A 16,842-nucleotide genomic window follows, 5' to 3' on the forward strand; every position below is an offset into this window, starting at 1 on the left:
TCCTGCAGCACGGGACAACAGTGAATGCCCAGCGTTACTCGCAAACCTTCAAAACCCTTCGCCAAGCAATCAAATCAAAATGACCAGGCAATCTCATTCATGAGGTCATTCTGCTCCATGACAATGCAAAGCCTCATACGTCCAATACAGTCACAGCACTCCTGCAAAAATTCAAATGAGAGGTTCTTGGCCACCCTCCATACAGTCCAAATCTCTCTCCCTGTGATTACGTCATTTTTGGTCCCTGTAAAAAGGCTCTGATGGGCAAATGATTCACCTTGGACGACAACGTCCAGCTGTATGTGCGGAACTGATTAACACTGCAGCCCCAGGAATTTTATGAGGCAGCCATTCACCACCTTGTGTCACAGTGGGACAAGTGTCTCAACAGCCAGAATCAATACTTCTAACATACAGGTACTGGTTTATGTAATTATGCCTCCGGCTATTTTTTTTTTTTTTTTTAAATGCCCCTTATATATCTCTCATCTGCCAATTTCTACTCTAGCAGACTTTGCTCCTCCTACATGATCCTGCAGTAACCTGCCCCTCATGTGTCCTTGGATGATATCACCTGCCAAGGCAACTTCAAATTGCAGCAACAGGCCAGACTTCACCTCAGAAAGCTAACCTACCCAATCCTAAATTTTCTCAACAGTGATATTTTGCATCCTGTCCCTGTCCAGTTTCCTAAACAGTCCCAACATCAACCACCACTCCTTTCCTGCAACCCAACCTTGGCCAAACTTCTTAGCAACCCTCACTGCCTCCCAGAGCTATTGCAAGTAACAGCCACAACAGTACAATGTTCTCAACCTCTCATCCAAGGCACTCAACACCCCTGAATTATCTGTAATATTCAGCCTTAAACCTACATTTAATCATGCTTTTTTGGCAAAGGACCTACTTTCCTTCAAATGCAATGTCAATTTGTAAATATCACTTTGTAACCCAATCCCAAAAGCTCTCCAAGAGTGAACCTGTCACTGAATCCTGCCTTGAACAGTTCTTGACCACGATCCCATCTTGATCTACCACCACTACCTCAAAGTCACCCCTAACAAACCTTTCAAGAATTCCTAACATACGGCATTGCTTCACAACCCTGTCTCAGGTCCCTAAAACATGACCCTAACCTGTCTTCTGCAGAACTTCAGGCTCTTCATTCCCTACAGACTGATAACTCCATCATTACCGTCCCAGTGGACAAGGGATCTATCACTTTGGTACAGAATTGACAGGAATACGTAAGGACCCCCATAAACATCAAATATTTTGTCAAATGTAACTATGCTTGTCAAATATTTGACCTTGTATGGTGCTGTTTGACCTGTTTGACAAACTGACAAGCACAGATTGTGGTTGACATGTTTGCGAGAAATGTTGATTGATGGAAAGTTTGACAAGATGACAGACGTTGTTTGCGTCATCGTTTAACTGCATGTGTGTTTTATTACAATTTATGTCAATGTAGTGTGAGTTTACACAACTATGGAATCTATGATCAAGTATAAAAACAATACAACACTGACTATTAGAGAAATCACATCTTTCGCAGTCATATATTATGCATGATGAGATTAGGAACAAAATCAATATTTTACACATACAGTAACATACAATCTGGAGTGGAATGAAACAAAAGAAACTGTAGTTCTCTAGTTCTTCCATGAACAATGTGGGCTATAAGTTCCCATGTTGTGGTATTCTGATGAACTGTCATTAGAGGACCAAGTAAAAAAGAATAAATTTTGATACACTTGTGTCTTCTTTATCAGTGTGAGGGCAAAGTAATGCTAAACAAGTTATTAAACATTTAACTGTCCATCAGCAGAAAGTTGACTGTAACATTTCCTCTAACAGGTTTTCATGTCTGTATTTCTCGCTCATTTTAAACCATTCCCAGGACCAGCATCTGGTTTCCTCCTTCCTCTTTAAACACAGTGCCAGAATCAATGTTATAAATGCATTATCTGGATTTGTAGCCATTCCCACTTGTGCCAAATTACAGCATACACAAAAAGCATCTGCTTCAAAAGTAAGGTTAAATTGACAAGCTTTCTTGGTACGTGTATGGGCTTGTATTCACACATCTGTTGGCAGATAAGAGCAAACTTGACAGACAAGTCTGCCCTTTTAGGAGGGCCTTAACAGGCTTTAAGAGTTTCGTTGTCAATTTGAAGAAAGTTGAGGTAATCATCTGGTTCTGAGAGCAATATTTCCTTCAGCAGATTTTCATGTATATTTTTATTTTAAGCCATTCCCTTTGTCTTCAAACACAGTGATAAAGTCAGTGCCAAGACTGCTCTGTTTGAGTTTATGGCTGTTCTCACTACTGTCAAAATACTCATGAGTATGAACAGAATCCACTTTAGAATGAGGTTAAACTGACAAACATAGTTCGAATATGTACACCCTTGCTTGGTAAATCCATTGTTAGATAAGAGTGGTTTTGTCAAACATGTTTGATCGTTTACGGGGGGGTGGGGGGGGGGTGAGGCACTTAAGTGAGCGTCTATGTCAGCTTCTGACACACAAAGGTACAGAATCTGCCATCAATCTGCCATCCCAATCCTGTAATAAAAACTGACCTACAGTCACTCTTTAAAACCTCAGGCCCATCACAAGGACTAACACCCCATTCCATAGATCATCTTACCCCACCCAAATCATGCACGCCCACCTTTCACCTTCTTCCTATGACCCACCAACCCAATCAACCTGGCTGCCCCATAGTTGCTGACTTCAAAGCACCCACCGAACATATATCTGCCTTAGTTGATCAACACCTGCAACCTACTGTACAAAGACACCTCTCCTATATTAAAGACATCAAACATTTGCTAGATCGTCAGAAATCTGTGCCTGTCCCAGTCCCACCACACACCTTACTTGTCACTTTTGATACCACCTCCCTGCATACCAGCATTCCCCATGTATGTGATCCGTCTGTTGCTGCATCTTACCTCAACTAGCACCCACATGCTACTAAACCTATGATGACCTTCCTGCTCACTTTAATCAACTTTGTGTGTACCAGCAACTGGCTTCCCTTTGAGGGGCAGACAAACACATAGGTCAGAGACCTTGCAATGGGAACCATAATGGGTCCTTTCTATGCCAACCTTTTCATTGCTCAGTTGGAGGGGCTTTGCTGGAATCCGACTTCCGCACCTAGTTTGATTTAGATACACTGATGACATCTTTGCCATATAGACTCATGGTGAGGCTGACCCATTAAAATTTTTGTAGTCTCTTAACACATTCTCTCAATTAAATTTCACATGGTACTATTTTGAATCACATGCCACTTTCCTTGATGTTAACCTCATCCTCACTGAGGGTTAGTTACACAACTTGTTTCACATTAAACCTACTAACAAACAATAACCTTTACACTTTCACAATAGCTATCCTTTCCATGTCAAACATTCCCCCTCACAGAGCCTTTGCATTTGAGGCAAACATATTTCTTCAGATGCAGACACTTTACAGCAATTCATCACCATCACTCTCACCTCAGCCTTGCTTCACAGGACATAATTACCCCATCAGCCTAGTTCAAAAGCAGATTCCCAGGCCCTCATGTCCAATCCTGGTACTGCTGTTCCCTACAAAAAAACAACTCAGGAGTATACCTCTTTTCACGCAGTACTATGCTGGTCTTGAATGAATTAATCAGTATCTTCAACAAGGCTACAACTTCCTAAAATCATGCCTTGAAATGAGCTCCATACTGTCCAACATTTCACCCATTACATCCAGAATAACTTTTCATCAGTCCCCCTTCTATCTCTGCAGTGTTCTGGTCAGTTCCTATGCTCCTTCTGCTCTCATTTTGTTACTCTATGACTTCTATCCCTGTGATTGTCCCCACTGAAAGACTTGCCCTATGTACACTTCGCCATAATGTACATCAGTCCTGTAAATGGCAAAACATACTATTTCATGGAGAATCATCTGCAAAACAACATGTTTTGTGTACCAGCTGTTATGTATAAACTGTTCAGCTGTAGAACTGGTATGGCTGCTGCCAAGTCATCAGTTAGGATGAACGGGCAACATAGTATGTATACTGGCAACACACAATATCGTGCTGTAGAGCATGCTCTCCAACATGACTGTTGTTGCCTTGGCACCTGTTTCACCACACGTGTCACCTAGATTGTTCTCCCAGACGTTTCTCAGAACTCTGCAGGTGCAACTGGCATTATAATATGTCCTCGGTTCTCACTACCCAACTGGCCTTAATGCACATTTATTATTTTCTTTAATTTCTTCAGTCTCAGTATTTATTCTCAGTAACCATTCCTTTCCTTATTTCTTTTTAGTTTTCTATATCTTTAATTTTCTGACCTTTTATTTTCTCCACCCTCTATCCCTCCCACATATAATGCACTCAGCTTTCCACTCTTGTTAACATGTGCACAACGCTTTGTCTTCTCCATCTTGCATATTACCCTTTCTTCCACTTTTAAGCTGTCAGATTTAGTCTCATCCAGCGCGGTCCCCAACAATGTCTTTCCTTCTCATCCTCTGAGATAAGTCGCCTGGGGTTCTGGCTGACTTTTCTAAACTCTTCCTATTTCCTAAAGCCTGCTAGTTCTTTTGCTTTGTCCCACTTCCTTCCCTTTCAGCCCTTCTGCCAGAAGAAGGAGCCACTGGCTCTGGAAGCTTGCACTTTTCTCTGACCTCTATATGTTTCTCATGGTGCTGCTTGGTGAGTAGATTTTATTTATCTATCCAATTAAACTACAATCTTTACATTACAAGGAAATTTGGAAACTATGAAATTATAATATAGATGCCTCACTAGTGCTTATCTTCAGGAAGTGAAATTTTTATAATGTTGATAAAACATAAAAGTGTGCGAAACTCTCCTAGCTTTTGGTGCTATTACTTCCTTCCTTGCGAAGGTGAGGTGGTTTTGTCAGAGAAGATGAAAAAGTATACGCAGATCGCTCACACCCCAGAATAAGAGAGATCTACCTGCTGTGAGGACACAGGGGAGACAACAATGAAGCACAACAGGTGAATCCATCTCATTCTAGGATCTAAGTGGCCTGTCCTTTCTTTTAAACCTTCACCAACCTGAACTAATAGTTCCAAAAGATGTATATTTTATGTAATTTTATGCTTATTAAAAAAACACAACTTACATTATTTACAGAAAACCAGCTACTAGCTTTGCTGTGCCTGGAATACTCAATACGGGTCTTCAGCAAATGTTGCTGCTTTTTTTAGCCACCCCTAATGACCTGCATAAGTCACTTGTGAAAGACAAACATAGAAAGGAACTACACAAAATATTGCACAATGTCATATTTAATGTTCTCCAATTCTGAATTAAATTTTATTGCTTTAAATGTTAATCTGGTATACTTTATGTTTTAAATAATATTTTCTTGAAAAACTAATAAGCAATCTTCTCCAAATGAACTGTCACTGGATTCAGATAATACACTAAACAAATATATGCAATTCAATTCTGCAGAAAGCCTTACCACATAATTACAAATAATGCATGAGGGTAAATCAATAATTGAAAGAGAATATTCTTAAGTCTCAGGTGTTTATATTGATAAGAACTGGAAATGGAAGTCATTTATTACAGATCATCTTAAGCTTCTAAGTTCTGCGACTTCTGTGTTAGTGATAATATCAGGTTTTGGAGCTGAAAGTGTCAAAAAAGGTTACTTACTTTTCCCAATTTCATTTTCTAATGTTTTATCATAACATTTTCTGGTGTAACTCATCACTGGGTGATAAAGGTGTTTGTTGCATAGTAGTGTGCAATAAGAATAATGTGTGGGGTCCACTTTAGAGCCTGTAATGGGACAGCGTCCTCTAGCATTCCTTTTCCTCAACAGTAGTTGTCGATACCAGTATTATTTTGAATTTTGGACACATCAGTATTATCTCAGTTACTTTTCTGAACACTTTCATATAATTTTATACACAGTACATTACATTTCAAGCTAAAATTGATGAAAAGGAATTACTGTATTTTCGATGTTATAATCGGTAAGTACTAGCTCTGAATTTACACTTAAAATTATTTTTTTGAAACATTTGAAATTAAGAACAATTGGCACACTTAAAATTTGTGTTATTAATTTCTGGATTCATTTATAAAATAATAATCAAAAGTAATAATGTAACAGAAACTACTAGAAATTCATTTGTGAAGAAAAATTGTGAACCCTTTGGAATATTGTTATTTCTGTTGAGTGAGACAGTAGTATGCATGCCTCTGTTGTGATTGGATGTATTTTTTGTATTCTGTGCAAACAATGTAATTTCAGCTTTGTTAATGTGAAAAATCAGAAGACTGTATGATATACTAAAATGTGACAAAATGTATTAATGTAACAACAAACAACAATCTTCAAATTTATTTAGATCAATTCAACCATGAGGACCTAAAGTATCACATTTTCAGCTTCAAGAAACAGACCCCTAGACAAGAAGAACTGGAGCCAACTCTACATGAAAAGCTAAATAAACTAACAAGTTTATTGTAATACTGCTCCTCTCAAACCTTCATAAAAGACTAATGTGGATAAAAGCTTCAAGTAGGAAGGAGGGTGTAGACTACAAGCCTCTTGTAGAAAGCTCTTTAAATGGTTGGGCATGCTGACAAAAAACAATTGGGCATGCTGACAAAACAGCCTCACAATAAAATTAATCCCTAATGATGTTTGTTGTCAACAATCAATCACAGCTTGAAAACAACAACATCAACATTCATAAATATAATAGCAGAAGGAGAAATGAATTACACTATCAATCACTTGGCTTATCATAATTTAATACTGGTCAACTACAAATGACAAATAAAGCACACAGCAATGATTAAGGTGTATGTATGGCATTAAACAAACTGTACTACTCACTGTGCATCGGTATACAGGTGTGACACTGTTAGTTGCGTAAACCCATCCACCAGGGCAAGGTCATATTGCATCAGATGGGAAAAATACGTTTTTAATTGTCCTGAGGCTAAAAACCACATAAAAAGCATCGGTTTTTAATTGTCCTGATGCCAAAAACCAGATAAAAAGCATCAGTCAAAATCAAATTGGATTATTAATTTCCGTGTGACTGGCGCAAAACATGTTCAATATGCTGTCCACCATTTTCTGCAACAAGTTGAAATGGCAAAACAGTATGTTCCACAACTGATCGAAGTGTTACCAGGGTCACGTTCAGTATGTGTTGGGCAATGCATCCCTTCACTGCAGTCAGAACACTGAACACAACATCTTTCAGATAGCCCTACAGCCAGAAGTCACATGGATTAAGATCAGGTGATCAGGACGGCCAGGCTGTGGGGAAATGGCGACTGATAAATCTAGCATTTACGAAATGGCACTTCAGCAGCTGCTTAAGCTTAACTGGATTTGCAATGTGCGGAGCTGTGCCATCTTGCATAAAAATGATCCCATCCACACATCCATGCTGCTGGAGAGCTGGAATGATGTGGTTGTGCAAAAGACACTCGTAGCAGTTACCAGTGACGGCACAGGTAACGGGACTGGAAGCACCTGTCTCTTCGAAAAAATATGACCCTATGATAAATGATCCCGTAAACCCACACCACACAGTGACATTTTCAGGATGAAGTGGTACTGGTTGATTTGCACGTGGATTTTCTGTTGCCCAAATTCGACAATTCTGTGTATTGACATATACTGTCAGATGGAAGTGGGCTTCGTCTGTCCAAAAAATCTTCTACGGCCAATCATTGCCCACTTCCACGCAAGCAAGAAATTCTAAAGCAAACGTCTCTCTTGCTGGCAGTTCAACATGAAGCAACTCGCCCACATGGGTAATTTTGGATGGATAGCAAAGAAGGATGTTTCGTAGGATTTTACGCACCATGCTGACTGGTATGTCCAATGTTTGGGCAATTCTCCGTGCTCTATACATTTGCCCACTATCATTCATCTCCTCCTGAGTTGCTGTGGCTACTGCTTCCACCGATGTTGAATCAATTTGTTTCCTCCCTCTACCAGGTTGCACACCAAGGAAACCGTCTTTTAGAATTTCTGAATCCTTTTCTCCAGACCCATGGCAGTCATCAGACCAAGGCTTTTTTTCAAACCCTTCAGTGTCCGGAACTTCTGCAGAGTGACGTGTGCACAGTCATTATTCTTGTAATACCGCTTCACAAGCAAAGCACAATCCTGCATTGTGGCAATCAAGGTGAACGTCACAGACGCAAAAGGAGGAAAAGCCGTGTATCCAGTGTGTTTATAGTAACTTCAGTGGGTCGTGCGTATGACAGGTGTTTTCATTTACATATTCTGACACATACAGCGCCATCTATTGATAAATTTTCATAAATTTTTCCTTCTCCTGCCATACGTTTTCCCCCTTCTCTGACAATATTCCATTACAATTTGACGTCATTCTGCACACTGGTGCTATTTCTACAGCATTTTCAAAGTAAAACAAAGATGATGAGACTTACCCAACAAAAGCGCTGCCAGGTCTATCGACCTGACAGTGCTTTTGTTGGGTAAGTCTCACCATCTTTGTTTTTAGATATATTTTTCCCACGTGGAATGTTTCCCTCTATTATACACACACACACACACACACACACACACACACACACACACACACAGGGTGTTACAAAAAGGTTTCCGAACACATGTCCACATAACGTATTTTCTTTCTTTGTGTGTGAGGAATGTTTCCTGAAAGTTAAGCCGTACCTCACACACACACACACACACAGGGTGTTACAAAAAGGTACGGCTAAACTTTCAGGAAACATTCCTCACACACAAAGAATATATATAAATACATACATACATATATAACACAGGGAAACATTCCACGTGGAAAAAATATATCTAAAAAGAAAGAAAGTGATGAGACTTACCAAACAAAAGCGCTGGCAGGTCGATAGACACACAAACAAACACAAACATACACACAAAATTCTAGCTTTCGCAACAAACAGTTGCTTCGTCAGGAAAGAGGGAAGGAGAGGGAAAGATGAAAGGACGTGGGTTTAAAGGGAGAGGGTAAGGAGTCATTCCAATCCCGGGAGCGGAAAGACTTACCTTAGGGGGAAAAAAGGACGGGTATACACTCGCACACACACACATATCCATCCGCATATACACAGACACAAGCAGACATTTGTAAAGGCAAAGAGTTTGGGCAGAGATGTCAGTCGAGGCGGAAGTACAGAGGCAAAGGTGATGTTGAAAGACAGGTGAGGTACGAGCGGCGGCAAATAGAAATTGGAGATTAGCGGAGATTGAGGCCTGGCGGATAGCGAGAAGAGAGGATATGCTGAAGGGCAAGTTCCCACCTCCGGAGTTCTGACAGGTTGGTGTTAGTGGGAAGTATCCAGATAACCCGGATGGTGTAACACTGTGCCAAGATGTGCTGGCCGTGCACCAAGGCATGTTTAGCCACAGGGTGATCCTCATTACCAACAAACACTGTCTGCCTGTGTCCATTCATGCGAATGGACAGTTTGTTGCTGGTCATTCCCACATAGAAGGCTTCACAGTGTAGGCAGGTCAGTTGGTAAATCACGTGGGTGCTTTCACACGTGGCTCTGCCTTTGATCGTGTACACCTTCCGGGTTACAGGACTGGAGTAGGTGGTGGTGGGAGGGTGCATGGGACAGGTTTTACACCGGGGGCGGTTACAAGGGTAGGAGCCAGAGGGTAGGGAAGGTGGTTTGGGGATTTCATAGGGATGAACTAAGAGGTTACGAAGGTTAGGTGGACGGCGGAAAGACACTCTAGGTGGAGTGGGGAGGATTTCATGAAGGATGGATCTCATTTCAGGGCAGGATTTGAGGAAGTCGTATCCCTGCTGGAGAGCCACATTCAGAATCTGATCCAGTCCCGGAAAGTATCCTATCACAAGTGGGGCACTTTTGGGGTTCTTCTGTGGAAGGTTCCGGGTTTGAGGAGATGAGGAAGTGGCTCTGGTTATTTGCTTCTGTACCAGGTAGGGAGGGTAGTTATGGGATGCGAAAGTTGTTTTCAGGTTGTTGGTGTAATGGTTCAAGGATTCCGGACTGGAGCAGATTCGTTTGCCACGAAGACCTAGGCTGTAGGGAAGGGACCGTTTGATGTGGAATGGGTGGCAGCTGTCATAATGGAGGTACTGTTGCTTGTTGGTGGGTTTGATGTGGACGGACGTGTGAAGCTGGCCATTGGACAGGTGGAGATCAACGTCAAGGAAAGTGGCATGGGATTTAGAGTAGGACCAGGTGAATCTGATGGAACCAAAGGAGTTGAGGTTGGAGAGGAAATTCTGGAGTTCTTCTTCACTGTGAGTCCAGATCATGAAAATGTCATCAATAAATCTGTACCAAACTTTGGGTTGGCAGGCCTGGGTAACCAAGAAGGCTTCCTCTAAGCGACCCATGAATAGGTTGGCGTACGAGGGGGCCATCCTGGTACCCATGGCTGTTCCCTTTAATTGTTGGTATGTCTGGCCTTCAAAAGTGAAGAAGTGGGTCAGGATGAAGCTTGCTAAGGTGATGAGGAAAGAGGTTTTAGGTAGGGTGGCAGGTGATCGTCGTGAAAGGAAGTGCTCCATCGCAGCGAGGCCCTGGACATGCGGAATATTTGTGTATAAGGAAGTGGCATCAATGGTTACAAGGATAGTTTCCGTGGGTAACAGACTGGGTAGGGATTCCAAGCGCTCGAGAAAGTGGTTGGTGTCTTTGATGAAGGATGGGAGACTGCATGTGATGGGTTGAAGGTGTTGATCTATGTAGGCAGAGATGCGTTCTGTGGGGGCTTGGTAACCAGCTACAATGGGACGGCCGGGATGATTGGTTTTGTGAATTTTAGGAAGAAGGTAGAAGGTAGGGGTGCGGGGTGTTGGTGGGGTCAGGAGGTTGATGGAGTCAGGTGAAAGGTTTTGTAGGGGGCCTAAGGTTCTGAGGATTCCTTGAAGCTCCGCCTGGACATCAGGAATGGGATTGCCTTGGCAAACTTTGTAAGTAGTGTTGTCTGAAAGCTGACGCAGTCCCTCAGCCACATACTCCTGACGATCAAGTACCACAGTCGTGGAACCCTTGTCAGCCGGAAGAATGACGATGGATTGGTCAGCCTTCAGATCACGGATATCCTGGGCTTCAGCAGTGGTGATGTTGGGAGTAGGATTAAGGTTTTTTAAGAAGGATTGAGAGGCAAGGCTGGAAGTCAGAAATTCCTGGAAGGTTAGGAGAGGGTGATTTTGAGGAAGAGGAGGTGGGTCCCGCTGTGACGGAGGACGGAACTGTTCCAGGCAGGGTTCAATTTGGATAGTGTCTTGGGGAGTTGGATCATTAGGAGTAGGATTAGGATCATTTTTCTTCGTGGCAAAGTGATATTTCCAGCAGAGAGTACGGGTGTAGGACAGTAAATCTTTGACGAGGGCTGTTTGGTTAAAGCTAGGAGTGGGGCTGAAGGTGAGGCCTTTGGATAGGACAGAGGTTTTGGATTGGGAGAGAGGTTTGGAGGAAAGGTTAACTACTGAATTGGGGTGTTGTGGTACCAGATTCTGTTGATTGGAATTTTGAGGTTTTGGAGGGAGTGGAGCTGGAAGTGGGAGATTGAGTAGATGGGAGAGACTGGGTTTGTGTGCAATGAGAGGAGGTTGAGGTTTGCTGGAAAGGTTGTGAAGGGTGAGTGAGTTGCCTTTCCGGAGGTGGGAAACCAGGAGATTGGATAGTTTTTTACGGTGGAGGGTGGCATGCTGTTCTAATTTGCGGTTGGCCTGTAGGAGAATGGTCTGAACAGCCGGTGTGGATGTGGGAGAGGAAAGATTGAGGACTTTTATTAAGGATAGGAGTTGACGGGTGTGTTGATTGGCTGAGTGGATGTGTAGGTGAAGGATTAGGTGGGTGAGGGCAACGGATTGTTCAGTTTGGAACTGGTATAGGGACTGATGGAGAGAGGGGTTGCAGCCAGAGATGGGAACTTTAAGTGTGAGGCCTTTGGGGGTGATGCCAAATGTCAGACAGGCCTGAGAAAATAAAATATGGGAGTGTAATCTGGCTAGGGCGAAGGCATGAAAAAGATGATGTGACTTACCAAACGAAAGCGCTGGCAGGTCGATAGACACACAAACATACACACAAAATTCAAGCTTTCGCAACCAATGGTTGCTTCGTCAGGAAAGAGGGAAGGAGAGGGAAAGACGAAAGGATGTGGGTTTTAAGGGAGAGGGTAAGGCGTCATTCCAATCCCGGGAGCGGAAAGACTTACCTTAGGGGGAAAAATGGACGGGTATACACTCGCACACACACACATATCCATCCACACATATACAGACACAAGCAGACATATTCAAAGGCAAAGAGTTTCGGCAGAGATGTCAGTCGAGGCGGAAGTGCAGAGGCAAAGATGTTGTCGAATGACAGGTGAGGTATGAGTGGCGGATAACAGGAAGAGAGGATATATTGAAGGGCAAGTTCCCATCTCCGGAGTTCGGATAGGTTGGTGTTAGTGGGAAGTATCCAGATAACCCGGACGGTGTAACACTGTGCCAAGATGTGCTGGCCGTGCACCAAGGCATGTTTAGCCACAGGGTGATCCTCATTACCAACAAACACTGTCTGCCTGTGTCCATTCATGCGAATGGACAGTTTGTTGCTGGTTATTCCCACATAGAATGCGTCACAGTGTAGGCAGGTCAGTTGGTAAATCACATGGGTGCTTTCACACGTGGCTCTGCCTTTGATCGTGTACACCTTCCGGGTTACAGGACTGGAGTAGGTAGTGGTGGGAGGGTGCATGGGACAGGTTTTACACCGGGGGCGGTTACAAGGGTAGGAGCCAGAGGGTAGGGAAGGTGGTTTGGGGATTTCATAGGGATGAACTAAGAGGTTACGAAGGTTAGGTGGACGGCGGAAAGACACTCTAGGTGGAGTGGGGAGGATTTCATGAAGGATGGATCTCATTTCAGGGCAGGATTTGAGGAAGTCGTATCCCTGCTGGAGAGCCACATTCAGAATCTGATCCAGTCCCGGAAAGTATCCTATCACAAGTGGGGCACTTTTGGGGTTCTTCTGTGGAAGGTTCCGGGTTTGAGGAGATGAGGAAGTGGCTCTGGTTATTTGCTTCTGTACCAGGTCGGGAGGGTAGTTGCGGGATGCGAAAGCTGTTGTCAGGTTGTTGGTGTAATGGTTCAGGCATTCCGGACTGGAGCAGATTCGCTTGCCACAAAGACCTAGGCTGTAGGGAAGGGACCGTTTGATGTGGAATGGGTGGCAGCTGTCATAATGGAGGTACTGTTGCTTGTTGGTGGGTTTGATGTGGACGGACGTGTGAAGCTGGCCATTGGACAGATGGAGGTCAACGTCAAGGAAAGTGGCATGGGATTTGGAGTAGGACCAGGTGAATCTGATGGAACCAAAGGAGTTGAGGTTGGAGAGGAAATTCTGGAGTTCTTCTTCGCTGTGAGTCCAGATCATGAAGATGTCATCAATAAATCTGTACCAAACTTTGGGTTGGCAGGCCTGGGTAACCAAGAAGGCTTCCTCTACGCGACCCATGAATAGGTTGGCGTACGAGGGGGCCATCCTGGTACCCATGGCTGTTCCCTGTAATTGTTGGTATGTCTGGCCTTCAAAAGTGAAGAAGTTGTGTGTCAGGATGAAGCTGGCTAAGGTAATGAGGAAAGAGAAAGCGCTGGCACGTCAATAGACACACAAACAAACACAATGTCTGTGTATGTGCGGATGGGTATGTGTGTGTGTGCGAGTGTATACCTGTCCTTTTTTCCCCCTAAGGTAAGTCTTTCCGCTCCCGGGATTGGAATGACTCCTTACCCTCTCCCTTAAAACCCACATCCTTTCGTCTTTCCCTCTCCTTCCCTCTTTACTGACGAAGCAACCATTGTTTGCGAAAGCTTGAATTTTGTATGTATGTTTGTGTGTCTATCGACATGCCAATGCTTTCGTTTGGTAAGTCACATCATCTTTGTTTTTATATATATATATCTGTGTGTGTGTGTGTGTGTGTGTGTGTGTGTGTGTGAGAGAGAGAGAGAGAGAGAGAGAGAGAGAGAGAGAGAGAGAGAGAAGGGAGCATTGGTATTTTTTTAAAAAACATCCTAAAAGTCAGTATGTTGCTATACTTTTTGCTGAGGCTGATTTACTATGACGGCAAAACAGATTAGTTTTAAATCATAGCAAGATGCAGGAATTGCGACCCATGGAACACGTGAATAACAAATGCAAGACTATTTATGGAGATCGAGTAGAGGTTTGAAGATTAGGAGGGGTACAAGCTATAAAACAACATTTTAGTTTCCATGACAATTCTGATTTTCTTTCAGAAAATACAACATAAGTTGCTGGTGATTAAAACAAAGTAAAGAGCAGGTTTTAATTCTCTCTAAAAAACACCCTCGTATCTAAAGGGATTACTGCTTTTCTGCTGCAAAGCAGTTAACATTTCTGTGATTACTCATCTGGCAGAGACTCACTGAAGTTGTTTATCAATGAATTAAATTTACAAATTAAATTTATTATATACATAAAGTTAAACACGTTTGTTTCATTTTCAAGGTGACCTAAATAAGAAGAATTTGCTATGGATCTATATTCTGAAATGTTTATTTTAAAAACGAAAAAATACTTTTTCCAGGTACCAATACATGAGACTGATCTTTCTACTTAAGATTTTTTTGACAGCTAATTTGACACAACCTGGGTACAGGATCAGTACATAAATTTTCAGATTGTGTGAATTGAAAATAGCTGTGACTGGTAAGCGTATTTTCTCATCTTTAGTGTGGCTGATAATAGAAATTAATGGCTTGTGGGGCAATCTTCAATGATATATGATGCATACTAATGACACACAGTGCAAGAGTAGTTCTCAATTACTTCCTGAAGATACGAAATATGGTGGAATCACACAAGAGAAAATGGGTTTTAGGGCACAGCTGAAAGGCACTACATTTTTCTCTGTGAACACAGAGAGAGGTATTCAGCCACAGAAATCTTATTCACATAGAATATTACTTCCAATGCCATTCCATAATAAACGCAGCTTCCTTACTGGAAATGGAACTCAGACAATAAAAAATTGTGACACACTAAGTTCGAATAGCTGTCTGGAAAACTTTTTAATAAATCATGACAATCAGTATGTCATAGGTCAAGTATTTCTGAACAGTTTCATAGATACAATTTCATGTAATTGATTCCATTAATTTCTTTCAGTGGATTTCATTGATGCATATCCCTACAGCTGTGTGAGCCATAGTCCTCATCATATGTATTCCTCTGATATTATCCCCAAAAAGAGTGCCTCTGTTCAGAAAAGCAGTAGAAAACCACAAGTGGCACTGAATGTTTGAGCCAGTCTGAGTGATCCACTCATATAGTCTAATTGATTAAGATGACTATTTGCAATAAGCAGGTAACCTGGGTTACAACAGCCGGGCAGAAATTTTCATTTGTCACAACATACATACACTGCAAATTCATCATTTCTGAACAGAGTTTACTAATATCATTTTGTGTCACTGAAGTTCACTGATTTGTTCCACAATTATTTCGCTGAATTTAATTTGACTGAAAAGCCAGGATCGTGGTTGTAGTTGCTTGTCTTACTAAATACAAAGCAAATGTGTTAATTTTTCAAATTACACTATGTAGCTCTTCCTTACCTATACATTTACTTGTATGTTAAATGGAAGAAATGTGGTATGATTATTTTCTGGAAAAATGACTGAAAAAATGGGCTATATCTATAAAGTACAAACAGTATTTTCTATGATCTGCATACGCAAACTGAAGTGAGAAATGAAAATCTGTACCAAGGCTACAATTCGAACCAGGGTCTCCTGCTTCCTAGGCAGATGCATGCTATCCAGTAGCCATTCTGGCATTGTGGCTTTGCACAACTGCCAGACTACCTAGCATGCCTCCCTCCTTAATCCAAATTCCCATTCACACCTCAGCCACTTGGTATTCCTCCTAAACTCTAACTGCAATGCAGAGGCTCTCCAGCTGCAATGCACAGGCTCTCCAACTGCATTGGAGTAGAAACACAACATCGAATGAAAACAGGGATCCTGCCTGAAACCCAGGCATAGGTCTTTATAAAAAGAGACTATGTGGTTCCAGAGATCTTTTTGAGTCTCAAAGATCAAAGATCCATGTTGTAAACATGCAGACTGCAATACTGTTCGAGTTTGGGGGGGGGGGGGGGGAATACCAAGTGGGCTGAGAAGTTCAAAATGGTTCAAACGGCTCTAAGCACTATGGGACTAAACATCTAAGGCCATAAGTACCCTAGATTTAGAACTACTTAAACCTAACTAACCTAAGGACATCACACACATCCATGCTTGAGGCAGGATTCAAACCTGCGACTGCAGCAGTAGCGCAGTTCCAGACTGAAGCGCCTAGAACTGCTGGGCCACAAAGGCCAGCGGCTGAGAAGGGACTGGGGCTTTGGACTGAGGAGGGACATATGCTAGGGCAGTTCGTGCAGTTGTACAGGGCCACAGCACCATGGTAGCATAGTGGTTAGCACATCTGCCTTATGAGCAGATGGCCTGGGTTCGAATCCCGGCCCTGGTACAAATTTTCATTTGGCACTTAAGTCTGCATATATACATCACAGATGTACGAGACTTAAAAAGGTCTTTGGAACCATATAGTTTCACAGTATTTTCTTTTCCACACAAACTCAACTCTACTGTCAATTTTTTATGTGGAAATATTCAATATTCTGTTTACGGTTAAACTCTAATGACGTGGTTTGCAATTTTGAATTACAGGGGCAGTGGATGTCAGGTTCAACAGTTTAAAAGCAGTGTGCTGATTATAATATTATGAAAACAAATTTG

The 16,842-nt window shown here is 42.3% G+C and overlaps 1 non-coding gene across 1 annotated transcript; it reads left to right on the plus strand.

The window, feature by feature from the left end:
* Positions 1–16,501: 16,501 nt before the first annotated feature.
* Positions 16,502–16,573, plus strand: Trnai-uau (transfer RNA isoleucine (anticodon UAU)). Its single transcript has one exon. It is a non-coding gene; the product is annotated as a tRNA-Ile (tRNA).
* The last annotated feature ends 269 nt before the right edge of the window (positions 16,574–16,842 follow it).

This window comes from Schistocerca nitens, chromosome 4, assembly GCF_023898315.1.
Source record: "Schistocerca nitens isolate TAMUIC-IGC-003100 chromosome 4, iqSchNite1.1, whole genome shotgun sequence".
NCBI lineage: Eukaryota > Metazoa > Arthropoda > Insecta > Orthoptera > Acrididae > Schistocerca > Schistocerca nitens.